The following is a 17,574-nucleotide window of genomic DNA, read 5'->3' as shown; positions in this document are numbered from 1 at the left end:
TCTACGCAAGAAAACTCAATAAAACTAAATATAGTTCACATTATCAACTTTGACTAGCAGTAGTGTTAGAAAATTCATAATGATGGGTACATTCATTTTATCTTACACAAAGTACACACAAACACACGTGTATATATATATATATATATATATATATATATATATATATATATATATATATATATATATATATATATTATTCAGTGGGTGCCATAAGTATCCAATACAAAGCAAAAAGTTAATTTATTTTTATTACACAAAAATAAAAAAATAACACAATGTATTTTCGCATGATTTTCGATACGAGATTGGTATTTATCATACAAAAATACATTAGAATAGCACCTTGTTATTGTTTTTGTTGTTGTATAATATATATATATATATATATATATATATATATATATATATATATATATATATATATATATATATATATATATATATATATATATATATATATAGTAGCTTCCTTCAGTCTTGACAGATTATGGATACCCAAAGACGGCCTACGCGTGAAATTTTTTGTGGCAAGAGTTGAGTTGCGCAATAACCAACCACACCTCCCCTGAGTCAGCGTCGTTAAATACCAGGGCAAGTGGAGATTCAGAACGACTGGAAGCAATGCCGAGACAAGCGGAGAGCACATACAGCGTTTAGAATTCCCAAATGGTCACCCCTCTGGTACTAGCCAGGCTTAATGTTGCTTAACTTTAGTGATCTGACGAGAACCGTCATATATATATATATATATATATATATATATATATATATATATATATATATATATATATATATACTGCTCGCCATATACACACGTATGGCAAGTAAGCCAAACAGAAATATGTGCGTTTCATTTCACGAGAGAATTTGCCAGATTATCTCTAGAATGAGGTACAAAATTTTGTGTAACTCACTTGCCATAATATATTCTATTTTGCTACTAATCTTTTCTCGTGTATTGAGCACTGTTGAAAGAAATTACTGAATACTAGTGGAAACGTTTGTGCTTCATTTCCGCAGCAAATCGTCAGGCATGTGTGTGCATGTTTTAATTATATTGGACAGAGCGTGCATGTGTAACTGCCTTTCTCTCTCTCTTTCTATCTCTCTCTCTCTCTCTCTCTCTCTCTCTCTCTCTCTCTCTCTCTCTCTCTCTCTCTCTCTCTCTCTGTTTGTGTGTACATCCGGCTGTTTGCTTGTTATTTACCACATAGTTCTGGACTTACACGTCTTTTTTTCTTATTTTTCTCCTTATTCTTTTAGCTTCAACGGGAAACCCTTAACTGGTGCCCCTCCCTCGCCCATCTCGCATAAACTGTCTCCAATGTGAACCTCCCCCGCCCTCTACTGCCATCATCATCATCATCATCATTTGCCAATCCCTTCACAATCTTCAAAACTTCAGCTCCATCAAAGTAAAAAGGAAAAAGAAATATATATGTGTGTGTGTGTGTGTGTGTGTGTGTGTGTGTGTGTGTGTGTGCGTATATCTATATATGAAGTAATAATCAAAAACTACTTCCACGTACCCCCCTCCTCGCCTCCCCTGTCTCACTGTCTTTAAAAAGAAACGCTTTCTTTCTTTCTCCAAGCTAACCAGTTGCTCTCTCCTCGTAAAGTAAACGAGATGCTGCTTTAAAAGAAAGAGCCGCATCAAGATGGAATACATATTGATAATACATCAACTAAAAGAAAGCCGCTACCTTCTTCCCAGTGAGTATTTTCATTTTTTTTAGTTTTTTTGTTTTTTTCTTTCCCGTTCTTCGTTTTAAAACAATTATTTTTCATTTTATTGTTGTTGTTGTTGTTGTTGTTGTTGTTGTTGTCCGTAAATGGTTTAAGTCTTACGCTGTTCTTCTTGGAAAGAAAGAAAAAAACCTAAACAAACGAAAAACATGAGGCTCACAATTCCGTGGTCGACCATATTTTTTTTATTTTTTTTTATTTTTAACGGTAATGTTTTTTTTTTTTTTTTTGTCTGTTGTTGTTCTGGTGCCGACACATTTACAACATGCGTGTTTCTTCTTTTGCCATGTTCTATCTCTTTACTTAGTGTAGATTATACGTTCCAATTTGTTCGGCCTTGTGTTTAGTTCAAGGTCTACCATTCGATTAAGATTAATTTTTATCTAGCTATCTCTCAACCTCTAACGCTCTCTCTCTCTCTCTCTCTCTCTCTCTCTTTATAAATAAATAAATAAATATATATATATATATATATATATATATATATATATATATGCACACATATATGTGTATGTATATACATATATATAATGAGACAGAGTGGGGGTCACAAAGAGTGGAGGTAGAGGAAAGGTATATTTTTATGGAAAACTGATTGCCTACTGATATTTAATATACCTCATATAAACGTATAAAGGTAACTCCCCAAAATATGTTAATCGGCTCTTGATTATAATTTATCATCCATCTCAATTTCTAATCTGTCTGTCTGTTTGTCTGTCTCTCTCTCCCTCTCTCTCTCCCTCTCTCTCTCTCTCTCTTAATATATATATATATATATATATATATATATATATATATATATATATATATATATATATATATATATATATATATATATATATATATATACTTCTTTCCATGGGGCTCCCGATTTCGAATCTTGCTAGATTCAATCACTTGGATGAGTCATAGACGACGAAGCACGTATATATATATATATATATATATATATATATATATATATATATATATATATATATATATATATATATATATATATATATGCGCGCGTGTGTGTGTGTGTGTGTGTGTGTGTGTGTTTATACAGGGTGCCCACAAAGTCTGGCTACATAATGTAGCCAGACTTTGTGGACACCCTGTATATATATGCATCATAGAATATTGATGAGTACATATATTTATATATATATATATATATATATGTATGTATGTATGTATGTATGTATGTATGCAACAGCTCTAGCTCTCTCTCTCTCTCTCTCTCTCTCTCTCTCTCTCTCTCTCTACATATGTTTGTATATCTATGTATATCTATATGCATACACACATAGACACATAAATTCATGCACACACACAAACACACATGTACGCATACACAAGCATATGTATGTATGTATATATGTATGTATGTATGTTTATCAGATAATAGTAATTCCCTAGAGTATATACATATGTAATTAGAGGAGTACTTATCAGTATCCTCAGATTTGATTTATATCATTTTCTTCCTTAACACGTTTTCTACACCAACCGAGGCGTTTGACAGTTCTACGGAATTCTTAGTTTCTATACGTGGTTGAACATTATGCAATTCATATTTCAAGGTTGATTGTACGAATGTCTGCATGCAAGTCTGCAAAAGCAATCAGGCATGATCCGATTCAACGCAGTGTTGCCGCTTGATACTCATGGCTGCTCTTAAGACGACTCTTCCGAAACAAATCCAGCTTAATTTCAATCGCGATATACCGAAAAATGGGTACTCATTACTACAGATACAACAAACCATATAAGCGTTAAAGAAACTAATATATAACAAATAAATGTTATCAAAGGCAAGATAAGTTCATCTACTATCACCCTTGATAAGTGTTTGGTGCTTGAACTTATTTTAAAGTGTTTATTTAGTTAGAAGCACAAGTAGTGCTGAGCTGCTAAGTTAGAATAACAACAAAATACTGATAGAAACCCAACCGATAACTTTCACACTGACAGTATTGGATGAGTTTCTAACAGTATTTGGTTTTATTTTTGAGATTTGAAAGATCATCGAGACTCTACAAATGACAGTCCCATATCCGTTATCTTATTGTTCTAATTTGGCAACTCGGTTTCACTTGTTTTTCGAACTAAATAAACGCTTTAAAATAAATTAAATAAAGCACCTATCACGGTATGTAGATGTGTAACTTTTCTTGCCTTTGGTAACATTTATTCGTTATATTTGTTTCTTTGCAACATTTTTCAGTTTGTTGTCTGCAGTAATAAATGCCTCGACGTATTATAGTATGTTGAAGAAATGGTCATCATATTTAACTAAATTATGCATTTGCGGTATCCACCCGATGTTGTCCATATAGAAAATATATTTCTGGTCTTTCGTCTCTCAAGAAGGATAACTTAAACTGTCGTCATGTTTACAGTTTTTGCCATGAAAGAAAAGTTAAAGATACATTTTCTAATATGAGGTCAAGTAACGAAAACCAAAACTGTCCACGCGGTGATGTTCTTAAAATAAAACTACGTGCTAACGTCGCGTTTCTTAACGTATTTAATAAAACAACAAACGTTCCTTTTTTTTCCTTTCATTTTTTTTTAAATCATAAAAATAATTATTTAAATGGTTAAATAAAAAATGAATTTCGTTTATTACGTTTTTAATTTATCTGAATTATATTATGGACATAACCGATGGTGACTGCAGACGAAACCAAAGGAAACTTTCAATGGCGTCTTTACATTCCTGGAAAAATGTAATCCTTATCAAAACGTATATGAAAGGTCTAACTGTTAACATACCAAGGTTGAAACCCAATTACAGGAGACTAAACCAGACCTTTTATTTTTAAGCAAAATTGGCATTGGACAGACTATTTCCCTAGAAGAGTTCTTAATTAAAGGTTACTCTAACTTAACTTCCAAATCTGATCCTCAAGATCACCATGTACCTATATTAAACATGGCTTTTCGTGTGGTAGGGACATCTCCAGAGAAGATCCTAACTTACCCTATATGTGCTCCCGGGTTGCACTAGCTCACACTACTGCATTTATATTTACTCTCTATCGCCCCACAACAGCGGAGTTACTATCTTTAAAAGCATATCTGAGAAAATTGACCAAGTCCTATCTGTTTATCATTCAGCTAACATTCACGTATGTGGAGACTTCAATGTTCACAATGTGAAATAGTTAACCCACTCAGACAAGACTGATGATGAGGGGAGGTTTTGTCATGATTTCTCCATTGCTTATGACCTCACTCAGATTATGAACCCACCCATGTGCCCGACAATGACAGCCAGTATGCGAATCTCCTAGACTTGTTTTTCACAACTTGCCCTAAATTATGTTCAGTTTCCGTTCTGTCTCCTCTGGGATCTTCTGACCACTCTGTTGTATCAATTAAGATAAAAATGAAATGTAATAAGTCCTCAGACGTACCTCTCCATCGTACAGTATATCGATACACTATGGCTGACTGAGATAACTTCACGTACATTTATATCGGATCTACCTTTTTTTATTTTTATTTATTTTTTGTTTATTACATTTTCACCCCAAACAAGGCACATTGCCACTTTGGTGTAGGGGGCTACTATCAGGGGCAACAACTACTGGGGTACTATGTAGGGATTTGGACAGCAAGATGTCGGTTCACGTTGCACTTGAACTTCTGCACGTCAGTACAGTTGGGGAAGCAGGGACCTGGAATGGAATTCCAAAGTCTAGCGGTTCTGGGGAAGAAAGATCTTGTATATCTAGTGTAGGGGTGGGATTTAGCAGCCTGTCAGGTGTGTCGAGGGTGTTCACGTCGTGGGGGCACAAGTGCTTGCAGTTCGTCAGAGCATTCACCACTAAAATACTTGAAGAACAGGCAGAGGGATGCAACATTTCGTCGATGGGACAGAGACTGAAGCTTAGATGCCAGTTCAAGGCCTATCATATTTGCGACTCTCTTTTGAACCTTGTCAAGGAGCGAGAGACTAGTAGCAGATGCACCAGCCTAAACATGACAGCAATACTCCATACATGGGCGAATGGTGGCCTTATAAAGGTACAGGATACTTTCGGGTGTTAGTAGTTTTCAAGCACGGTAGAGAGAGCCCACCTTCCTCGCAGCGGCCCTGGCAATGCCTTCAATGTAATTGTTCCAACTCATGTTTCCTGTGAACGTTAGGCCAAGGAGTTTGAAAGATGTACTCTCCGATAAAGCGTAGCTGGCCATTGCTATAGGTGGTAGAGAAGGTTTCTTGTAATTATTGAATGAAACCAGTTTTGTCTTGGCGGCATTGAACGTGAACATCCATTTTTGTCCCCATTCCACTACAGATTGGAGGTCATCCTCTAGTGTTTCTGGTATTTCTTTAGATATGTGTTCATTTATTTTCCTGTCGTGCCTGTTATAGAGGGTGGTGTCATCAGCATATATACCCATCTCAGAGGCAATTTTGTCGGGGAGGTCATTTATAAATATCAGGAACAGTAGAGGTCCGAGGATAGGCCCGTGGGGCACTCCCACATTTATATCATATTGTTTAGATGTACGACCGTCGAGGACAACCTGGATTTTTTTCTTATCTAATAAGGATTTAATTATGTTAAGTATTCTGTCATTGATAGCGTATGATCTAATCTTCCTGTGGAGACCCTCATGCCATACCCTGTCAAAAGCCTTAGATATATCTAGAGCTACAGCTCTGCCCTCCCCCGCTTTGTCCAGTGAATGGTATATACGTTCAGAGATTACAGTAAGGATGTCTGCTGTGGAACGGGCTTGTCTAAATCCATATTGTTGGTCAGTCAGAATTTTACCATCTGTAAGGTGCCGGACTAGAGCCTGGTTAAGTATGGTCTCAAATATTTTGGCAAAAAGTGGAAGAAGGCTAATCGGGCGATAATTAGATGGGTCAGTTCTTTCGCCAGAATTCTTGAATACTGGTAAGAAGCAGTTTTCCAACCGCCCGGAAAGCAAGATTCGTTAAGGCATTTGTTGTAGAGTTTGGAGAAAACTGGAGCTACTTCGGCTGAGCACTTTTTTAATAGCACAGCTGGGATGAGATCGGGTCCACATGCTTTTGAAGTCTTAAGGTTTTTTTATGATAGCATGCACCTGAGCAGGGGTGATTTTCAGATCGTCTAGCGTGGCGTCTATCTGCATAGGAAATTCAGGTAGGGGGCGGTTGGAAGGCTCCAGTGTGGAGTTTGAGGCAAACCGACCGGCAAGCATGTTAGTCTTCTCGGTTGCTGAGCAAACAACCTCGTGATTGTTGGTTAGTGGGGGAATTGTTGATTGCCCATTATTTACTACACTGTTGTAGATTTTCCAGAAGTCACGAGTTCCTAGTTTTTGTGCTTCGATGCGTTTTTTAGTGGTTTCCGTAAATTCTCTCTTAGCTGTCGCTATTTCTTTCTTAACGTTACTTCTAGCTTCTATGTACTTCTGTCTGTTTAAACTGGACTTATGTCGGTTAAATCTGTGGTATGCATGCTGCCTTTGAGCAATGGCAGTTGCGCAAGTCGAAGTAAACCATTGGCGAGAGTGGGGCTTGCTATAGAATTTCCGCATGGGAACATGCGCTTCGATTACAATTTTGAACCATTCAGTGGACTCGTTTGCGCACTGTTCAGCAGGAAGAGAAAAAATATTTCCCCATGGAGCATCTCTGATAAGATCTCTGATGGCTTCCCAGTCAGCCTTTTTATAATATCTCGTTGTTTTGAGCATTGGCTCTTCAGTTTTGGCTTTAGAGTTTAGGGCGATTTCAACCATTATCACTGCATTATCAGCGTTCCCAAGTGGGCTGTCGGCAATCGTTATACAATCATCGCGAACTGTGGTCAAAAACAGATCTAGAAGTGATGCGTGTTGTTCTTGCTGGTCAGGGAAACGGGTTGGAAACGTAACGATTTGTGATAGGGAGGTAGATATAGAGAAGCTATATGTTGTGCTGCCCGCTGCATCTGTGTGAGTAGAGAATCCAAGCAGTTTTTGTGGAGAGCAGTAGAGAAAGTAAAAGTAGCTAATGTTGTGTTGCATGTTTAGTCTAAAGCAAATAAAGGCTTGATCATCCGATTCTAGGTTTGTTTCATTAGTCAAGGGAAGGGCATTACGAATGTAAACTCCAAGTCCGTGCATGTGTCTGTCAGAGTCCTTACGGCAGAGTGGGAGATATCCAGGCATGTTAAAGTAGTTAGAGGGGATGGAGGAATGTAGGTTAGTCTCACTTAGTGCTAAGATGTTCGGGGTATTTGTTAGGAGAAATGCTTCAACATCAGCTAAATTAGTTCTAAGCCCACGGATATCTGTGAATGCAAGCCTCAAGGGAGGAGGCAAGTTGGATTTATTTGACCCTAAGCCTGGTTTAAGCTTATTTTTAGATTGTACTGTCGTCATATTTTTTAAAGAGTTTCAGTTTAGGTAAGAGGGAGCTGAACAAGAGGTTATGCAGAGCATCAGACATGCATCACAAGTAGACCATCAGCTGACCTTTCTTCAATTAGGATTGTGGCCTCAAGAAAGCCTACCGGGGATGAGTGCAGGGTCCCTTTCGATGCGCGACATGGCACTTCAAACATCCTGATATTTTACCACTGTTGATGGAGCAGCCGCTTTAAGCGCTACCAAGGAGTTAGGGCTCCTGTACTACCAGTCGAAACAGCAGCCAGGAACTGTCAATCCGGTACCCTCAACCCATCAAACAAAGTTCAACCCAATCTAATTGCTCAGACATATATGGTACTCAAGCACTCTCAAGTGCCCAGTTTTAGGGGTGGGGTTTGTCGGGAGTGGGGAAAACGGCGTTTGTTGCCCTAGACAAAAACAAGATCTACCACTGGGTGTTTCTGTCGAATCACTGTGATAGTGTTTCTGCGCCTGACTAATAGGCAAAGAAGGAGTATAAAAGCCGGGCAATAGACAGAGCCTATCTACTCCTTAAGCAGTTTAGGTTTGCAAACCGGTAATTTGTTTGAGTGGCCAGCTCTAGGAAGGTTTTCATCCAAGACTGAAGAGGCCGCCCTCCCCTTTAGTTTAGTTTCAGAGTTTTCCTTCTCCTAGACGGATGATCTGGGAAGATCTACTGGGCCCGTCAGCATTGAGAGGGTTTGCTCCGCGCCTGGGTTCTAATCCAGGTATTTCTGCGACCCTGCGTGGCTAGTTAATGTTACAGGGTTAGTTTGTAGAGGTTATATATCTGCTAAATAGTTACACTCCTCAAAGTGATTTAGGGACATTGCTATTTCATTGTTACTGGATAAATGGATGAGTACAGCTCATGCAGTGTAAGAAACTAAGATAGTAAAAATGAGATAATGTGGTTTGAGGCATTCCCTTTATGTTTTTTTTATTTTATTTGTGTTAGCTTACGTCTAGGATAACGTAACAGTATAAGTAGGTATTAAGAATTGAACTACGAGTTGTGCCCAAACTATATTTTAGATGACAGGAGGGTTGAGATGTGTGTGCAATATAGTACGGATAAAACAATAAGTTTTGAGTCATGTATAATTAGGTAAATAGATATATGGGCAGGTTTTCAGTAGATGCGAATAAAGTTGAAATGTAAGTATAAAGTATGTTTCTATTATTGAGAGAAGATAATTCCAGCTTTCAAGTAAGAGTCATGGACATTTCGCATAACAAGGAGCATTGGTTCAGTTTCGTATTAATCGTTGCAAAGCTATCTAGGAGGAGACATAGTTATGTAATGCAGATTGCTTTGCTTCCGAGTACATACTTTGGCTGTTAAATATCTAACTGAATAGGAATGAACTCTAATGCATGTCTAAGAGATAGACATATATAGCTGTTTAGTGATGACTAAACAGTTAGCATGTGAGGGTTAGGGACTGGAAGTTAAAGATTCCACTACAAATGCTGTGCAATATAGGAGTTAAGTGGCGGCTTAGTGGGAAGGAGCAGATTGTTAGCGTTCAAGAGACAGGGGTTATTTGCTTAAAATAACAGTAGATCTCCATTAGGATTAGAGTTTCAGGTAAGGTTTAGTTTGAAGAAAAAAAAAAATTTTTGTTGGGCATGCAGGTTAGACAGAGGAAGTCGTCTTGGAGGTAAAATGTATATTGGGATTTCGTAGCTAGCCGTTAAGCGTTTTTTTTTTTCAGTTATAAGAAGAACAACTAGTTCATGGTGATTCGGAATTCGTATTCTGTATTTATAGGCAGACATTAAGGTCAGGCACAGAGCATTGCATCTACTCAGAAAAATAGCCCTAATATCACAGCTAAGATACTGTATATTTCAGTTACAAATATAGTGAAAGTTAAATTATAAGCTATGTTCAGTGGTTTGGTATGGATATCATGGAGGCCACTTTATTAATACAAGCAAGCATATGGTAATTGTAGATATTAAGTATGCTACTTAATAAAGTTCTTCTGTCTTCTACAGTGGAAAAAAACCCTCCCTTCTGTTAGGTTAAGAATTCTCTTTTGCCTAAGCTTTCAATTTTTCGAGTCGAATTTTAACTACACACGGCTCGCAGGGCTCATGCCAGAATGTTCGATCGTTCCAGCTCAACCCCATAATAAATGCTATAATGGAACTTTTATTAAATTGGAAAGTCTTGTTATTTTTAACTCGTTTAAAAACATCTGGTTAAGAAGTAATACCTTTAGGGTTACGTATTAACTTTAGACTAGCTAGAAGTAATGCATGTTTTGGAGTTCAGATAATATGCAAATATAATTTGGGAAATGTTCAATTTCGTGGGGGACTATTTTTTTCCTCTCGTTTAATATAAGAAAAAGTATTGGTTAATAATAGTATATTTTTCAAAAAGATTTAGGAAAAAGATAAGAAAACAAGACAAATATTCACGATAAAATCAATGCTGACTAATAGAGCACCCTCTTCCTGGTGTTTCGATGAAGTAACGGATCAAAAGCATAGACTTTATAACTAGGAAAACACACCCGGAATAGGTGTCCAGAAAGGAGATCGCAATGTGCGAGGATGGGGGGGGGCTTTCTTATTTATTAAATTTTCTAATTTTTTTTAATTTAATTTTCTTTTTTGCGTCTTACCATGGCTGTTAATATTAAGTATCGTACTTAAATAAAGTTCTTCTGTCATCTAAATATATAGGGATTTCCCCCTCCCCACTACTACCTCGATGTGACATAGTAAAAAAAAAAGAAAATATTTAGTCAGGAAATTGTTTTAAAATAAGTGAATTAAGAATGGTTAAGATGTGTCTGAGAAATAAAACTAAAATAAAACTAAATAGAATGACATGAACGCACACGAGAAAAGAGGGTTAGATTTGATTGACTTTTTTTGCTTCTGCGTTCTATGTTTAAAAAGGATGTGTCCTTTATAGTATCAGACATGACGGAATGGTTAATTGTAGGTATGGACCGTTTCATACACTCGAAAAAGTTCCAGCAAAAACCTAACAGCTAGCCATGGTTCTCTCCAGAATGTGCTGCTGCCATTGCGCACAGAAATAACTTTTTCCACTGCTTCCAACGTAATAGATGTATGGAAACTAAAGCCGCTTTCAGGACTGCCAGAAACCATTATAAGAAAGTAATAAAAAACGCAAGAGAGTTGTATGTTCAGTCCGTCAAGTCCAAAGTAGCTGAGTAGCGGCTTGGTTCCCACCAGTTTTGACAAATAGCAAACAGAATCCTGAACAGAAGCGTGTGTTCTATCCCAATGGACCTGAGGTAATCTAGTCAGCACCAGACAAAGCAAAACTCTTTGCCAAGAACTTAGCAACTAATTCTACCCTTTGCGACCAAGGCCACCAACCCCTAATATTTCCTCCTGTATCAGAAAACACGCTATGTGATATACAAATATCTGTACGTAATGTTGCCAAGCTAATCAAAACCCTTGATTCCAGTAACGCAACCGGCCCTGAAGGTATTCTAATTATAGTAATCAAAAAACTTCAATCTGAACTAGCGCCTATACTTACAAAAATGTTTAAACGTTGTCTTAAGGAGAATTACTTCCCATCACCCTGGAAAATCTCATCAGTATGCCTTGAATTTAAGAATTCAGGTGATCGCTCATCTCCTTCTCAGTACAGGCCAATAAGTCTCCTGTACGTCATGAGTAAGTTGCTGGAATCTGTGTTAAATACAGAAGTAATCAACCATCTCAGCAAATATAACCTTCTTAGTGACACGCGATATGGTTTCTGTTCTGCAGATGTGGTTACAGTTATATCTCATAGGATTAGCGAATCTCTCGACAGAGGCAACTTTCTAGGGCAATTGCTCTTGATATATCAAAGGCATTTGATAGCGTATGGAATAAAGGTTTACTTCACAAGATCTCTAGTTGTGGTATAGCTGGAAATGTCTTCTCAGTTATTAAATCATTTCTCTCTGATAGGTTCATAAGAGTAGTAGTTGAAGGGCAAAAATCAGAAGCTCACAGTATTAATTCTGGAGTCCCTCAGGGGTCCATCCTGGGCCCAACTCTTTTCCTGATCTACATTAATGATCTTCTAAATCACATCCTTACATCATTTGTAGACATTTATGCTGATGACACTACCATCTATAGTAGCATATCTAAGACAGTGAATGACCAAGTTATCTCCGATTTTCTCTCCTCTGATCTTGAGCACGTGGTACAATGGGGAAAGGGGTGGCTGGTTACTTTTAATGTACCTAAAACCAAGCTTCTCTCTTTACATCGTTAGCGATCTGATCCCCATCTGGCATCACTTGAAATCTCCTGATCTTAATTGGAACATGTACATCAAATCTGTTGCCAAGGCCGCTGGAGAAATGGTCGGATCCTTCTATCGATCCAGTAGATATCTCACTGCTGATGCAATTCTGTACCTATATATGAACCTGGGACGTTCAAGAATGGAATACTGTTGCCACATCTGAGCAGGAGCTGCTAAAAAGGACTTGTCCTGCCTTGATTGAGTTAAAAATAGACTTCGTAGCCTCGTAGGAGATGTCCTTTTCTCTTCGCTGCAACCTCTATCTTACAGAAGAGATGTTGCGAGTTTGTCTCTGCTTTATCGTTATTTTCATGGAAAGTGTTCGACTGAGCTTCAATCTATGGTACCCCCTCGCCAAACTTTCACAAGAAACTCGTCTAGCTGAAAACACTATCAATAATCCCCCCCCCCGCTCTTTATCTGTGCCTAAACCTAAACGTAGATTCCATGAACAAAGCTTCTTTCTTAGAACTGCACGCCTGTGGAATTGTCTTCCGTTTTCCTGCTTTCCAGCTGACTACAATATGGTTGTCTTCAAGTCCAACGTAAACAAGTTCTTGATGAGCCGTTCCACTTGTTAACAAATTTACCGAATTTCCATTAATAATGATTACTATATTGTCCAATTGACTACTGCACACTCTTAACCCTTATCCTCGAGTGATCTCTAGGCCTTGATAAGTAGTTATGTCTATGTAAAAAAATACTAATTTCTATAACATCTAAACAAACATTGATTTCATATATATATATATATATATATATATATATATATATATATATATATATATATATATGGTAAAACTGGTAATTAGTAAAAACTACAAGAGAGTGCTCAATGCTATTGCAGAGCAAATATGTTTTTTACTTTTTTCTTACCGTTTTATCTGTTTGACTACATTTGTTTCCGATGTTGGACCATGGGTACGATCCAACAGCTTCGTCAGGGCTCGCAGAAGTGGTTGTTAGTTATTGGAAAAAAAGTGTTTTTAAGAAAAACAGAAAGAAAGAAAAGGGGAGAGGCAGGTGTTGACAATATTTCAGTTTTTAAGGTTAAAGATACATTCGATTGTATTGTGTGTGTGGGGGGGGGGTAGCAGATTCAGGTACGCGTGGGTGGAGATATATGGATATGGTGAGGGGAAGGGGGAGAGAGGATGATAAAGAGAAAAGTGAAGGGAGTAAGGAGAGGAGGGGGAGTTTCAATATTTTGGTTTTAAATTTTAACTGGCTTTTGGTTTCAGCAAGGAATATTAAATAGATGGGAGAGGGAGAGAGAGGGGGAGAACGAGAGGGAAAGAGAGATAGAGCGAGAGGGAAAGAGAGGGAGAGAGAAAGGGAAAGGGCTACTGTAGATGTCATTCTTTTGACGCGTACGATGTCCGTTTAAAGGTTTGTAGTTGCACGTCGGCTTGCACCTTGCCGTTTATAATGGGGTTATTTTATATTACATAGGTTAACGCACGCGCACATTCGCATACATACATACATATACATATGTACACTTCTAGGAAACCACATACAGACACATACATACACGCACATATATATATATAAACAAAGTAAATGCAGAAATACATGGGTTCATAAGTAGACATACACATATATATACACAACCCTTATACATATATGTACACTCAAAAAGATATATAGGCACATATACACACATATATATATGCATATATATATACACACACACACGCCTACTTATATAAGTATATGTGGAGATAAGGTCTTAAGTAAGAAGTAGATGTACATACATACATACATACATACATACATACACATACGTAGGCATCTACTCTTACACACGTATATGCAATTACATAAATATAGATATTAATAAGTGTCAATGAAAATATGAGCACGTAGACACATATAGGCACACCCATACAATCATATACATATATACATACATATCTATATACATATTCATATATATACAGACAGGTCCATATTTATACTAAGTAAATAAGGTAAAGTTAGGACAAATAGATAATAATGGATAAATAAATAAGAATAATAATATAAATAATAAAAATGTAAAAATAAAAATATGAAATTTAAAATTTTTTAAAGAAATTAAAATTATAAAAAATAAGTAAGCAGATGGTTGTGGTTATATTGCGAGGTTAGGCAAATGCATCGCAAAGTTCACATATATCTTGGGTGGGCCCCCGACCGAGTGCATTGGGCATATACATGATGATTGCAACGTCTTGTCAGACGAGTGCCACTCCCTCAGGCACTTAAAGTCCATGAGCCCAAATGCCTGAGGGAGTATCTATACAAAGATGATGTTACAGAGTCTTAGCTTTGTACGACAGCTAAGTGTCTCTCTCTCGGTTCAAAATGTTGAGATCCAGCAACAAGCAAGAGCAAGATAGCCAGCAACAAATTAAACTGCAGACCAGCTTAATGCGGGTACTGGTCTTCCGTTTTATGGTTTTTTAAATCAGAGATTTGCTTCTCCTAGAAAGGTTGCCTTCACCACGGCTTACGGGAGCCCTCTCTACCCCAATACACATATACACACACACAAATATACACGGTGCTAGTTGGCCGTTGACCCAGAAAAAGAGTTCATTCGCCCTTTGGAAGGTCTTGTTTTTAATCCTTCAGGGAGACTAGCCGCCCTCCTCACCAAACAAATGTGGTGGGTGAACCAGTTTAGTCGCCGGTGACCCGACCATGAGGCAGGTAGTACTGGGTTACATGGTACCAGTAGCATATGACATGACCTGACCACATATACATACATACATACATACATATATGCACACACACACACACACACACACACACATATATATATATATATATATATATATATATATATATATATATATACATATGCATATATACACAGACATGCACCTACCTGTACCAGGCAAACAATTTTAATAGTTTATTTTGAAAGTATATTCCATAAAGAAAATAAACAACCCACTTTAAACGGAGAAATTACGAGTTTTGTATATGTTATTCGCAGTTTTGTGTTAGGGTTGTCAAAACTTTCCCCCAAATTTTGATACTGCTAGTTGCGCTGTAAACGAAAATAACGTTTAAAATTACGGCAAACGAGTAGTTTCCAAGATATGAAGAAATGTTAGTTTAAAAAAATGGGGGATCACTTTTCTATAAAAATTTAACGTAAAATGAGCTCCCACTTTATGGCCATCGCTTTTTGTTAGGGCGCTTTCTTTTTAACAAATAAAAGCGAAGAAAAATGAGTATGGCCACCTTTATGTTGGGGGTTGGGAGTCAACGTACAATGAACACAGTTTAACGTAAAATGAGTACCCCCTTTCAAAAAGTAAACAGAATTTTTGTCGGGGAGAGGGGGTCAACTGTAGGTGCTCATTTTACGTTTAGTTGTGTTCATTCCTACATCAAAGAGGCACTTTGCCTTGTTTGAGGCGAAAATGTAATTTTTTTAAAAATTGCTCGTTGCCCATGTAAAAAAAAAAAAATTGACCACAAAGTGGATTGTCGTTTTAGGTTAAATTACCCCCCTCTTTTTTTACTAACATCTCTTTATATCTTGGAAACTACTAGTTTGCCGTAATTTTAATTATTATTTACGTTTTCCGCACCCCCGAAAACCTATAAAAGTGGTAATTTAAAAGGATTTTTCTAGGGTGAACTAATTCTGCACATTTACCTTATTTTTTTATTTTATCGTTTTTTGTCATATAATTTTCTTTTTTTTTTTTGTATTAAGTCAAACATGGTACGATTTTCTTTTAAATTATTTCTTTAGGTATGTGAACTTCATTTTCGACCTGAAGACATACAGCGAGAGGCATCAGCATTTGATGAAAGAACTGGAAAGACAATTAGTGTTAAATTAAAAAATCCCTATCTTAAGGATGGTGCTATTCCTCGAATATTACCAAACTGTCCCTCCTATTTATCGTCATCAATCACTTTTAGAGAGTCTCCTGACGCAAAGAAAATGGGTTTAGAAAATTCTGCTCTTAAGCGTGCATTATGTGAAAGTGTTGCTGACGAGTTAGAATTACGGAAACGTAAAACTTTCCATAATATTGATGATTTAGAAAAAAAAATTAACGTTTATAGATAAAAATTATTGGACTTCTATTAGGCAAGACAATACCATCATTATATGCCATATAAAGAGATGCCCATGCCCAAAAATAAAAATGTCTATGGTGATTGAACCGGACTTGGCCGTTAGAGAATTCTGTAGTGATGTGGAAATGAGTGCTATAGGGGAGTATAGAATTCCTAAACATGTAAGAGAGGAAAATACTCTGCAGAAAACATGAAAAAAATGGACATCGAAGAACAGGAAATGAAAACTTCTGATATAAGTTCTTTATTAAAATTAATCTTATCATTTTCGCTATTAGTGCAAGATGAATCATTTAAATATTTTAATGCCATTAAGTTCATATATGAACAAATTAACATAATGACAATGAATAGGTTAATTATTCGAGTGAAATGATGTTATTTCTTTCCTTATTATATAACTGCTCCCCGAGAGGGTACAGACTGTTAAGAGATACTAAAAATGTCATTTTACCATGCTATTCAACCATTCGAAGATTAACCTTATCAACTTCTATGAATCCTGTCATTGAACAACACGATAACAATTTTCTCATGTATATTAAAAGTAAGTTCAAGTTACTAATGCAGAATGACATCACAGTATCTTTACTTGTTGATGAAATACATCTCAAACCTGATCTTGATTATAAAGGTAGTAATATTGTTGCCTTAGCTAACAACAGCAATGAACCTGCCACAAGTGCATTTGCTTTTATGCTTAGCAGTGTATTCTCACAATATAAGGATGTTGTGCATGTTATGCCAACTAAATGTCTTCTAGCTGAGAACTTATTTGACATAATTAAACGTGTAATAATTGGCTTAGAAGATATAGGGTTTAAGGTATTATCTGTTATAATAGATAATAATGCAATAAATAAAAAAGCTATGTCTTTCTTTTGTAGCCCATCAAAGCTTTCAATTGTATATCCCCATCCAGTTAGAACGTCTAGCTCTCTTTTCTTCTTATTCGACTCAGTGAATATATTAAAATGCATTAGAAACAATTGACTTGGCCAAAAAGATTAACGTAAATGCATGATGTTCCCAAAGTTTTGTTATAATGGAAA

The 17,574-nt window shown here is 36.7% G+C and overlaps 1 protein-coding gene across 2 annotated transcripts in view; it reads left to right on the top strand.

Annotated features, from left to right (window-relative positions):
* Nucleotides 1-1,285: 1,285 nt before the first annotated feature.
* Nucleotides 1,286-17,574, top strand: part of LOC145255396 (beta-1,3-galactosyltransferase 1-like) — a 468,791-nt gene continuing 452,502 nt past the window's right edge. Inside the window, exon 1 of one of the 2 annotated variants that reach the window (XM_080113950.1) lies at nt 1,286-1,716. The gene's annotated coding sequence lies outside the window, so the exon portion shown is untranslated. The remainder of the gene's footprint in view (nt 1,717-17,574) is intronic. The other variant, XM_080113955.1, reaches the window with a different exon arrangement.

Source organism: Euprymna scolopes, chromosome 3, assembly GCF_053919585.1.
Source record: "Euprymna scolopes isolate OS-2025 chromosome 3, ASM5391958v1, whole genome shotgun sequence".
NCBI classification, from domain to species: Eukaryota; Metazoa; Mollusca; class Cephalopoda; order Sepiida; family Sepiolidae; genus Euprymna; species Euprymna scolopes.
This window is presented reverse-complemented; position numbering and strand designations above follow the sequence as displayed.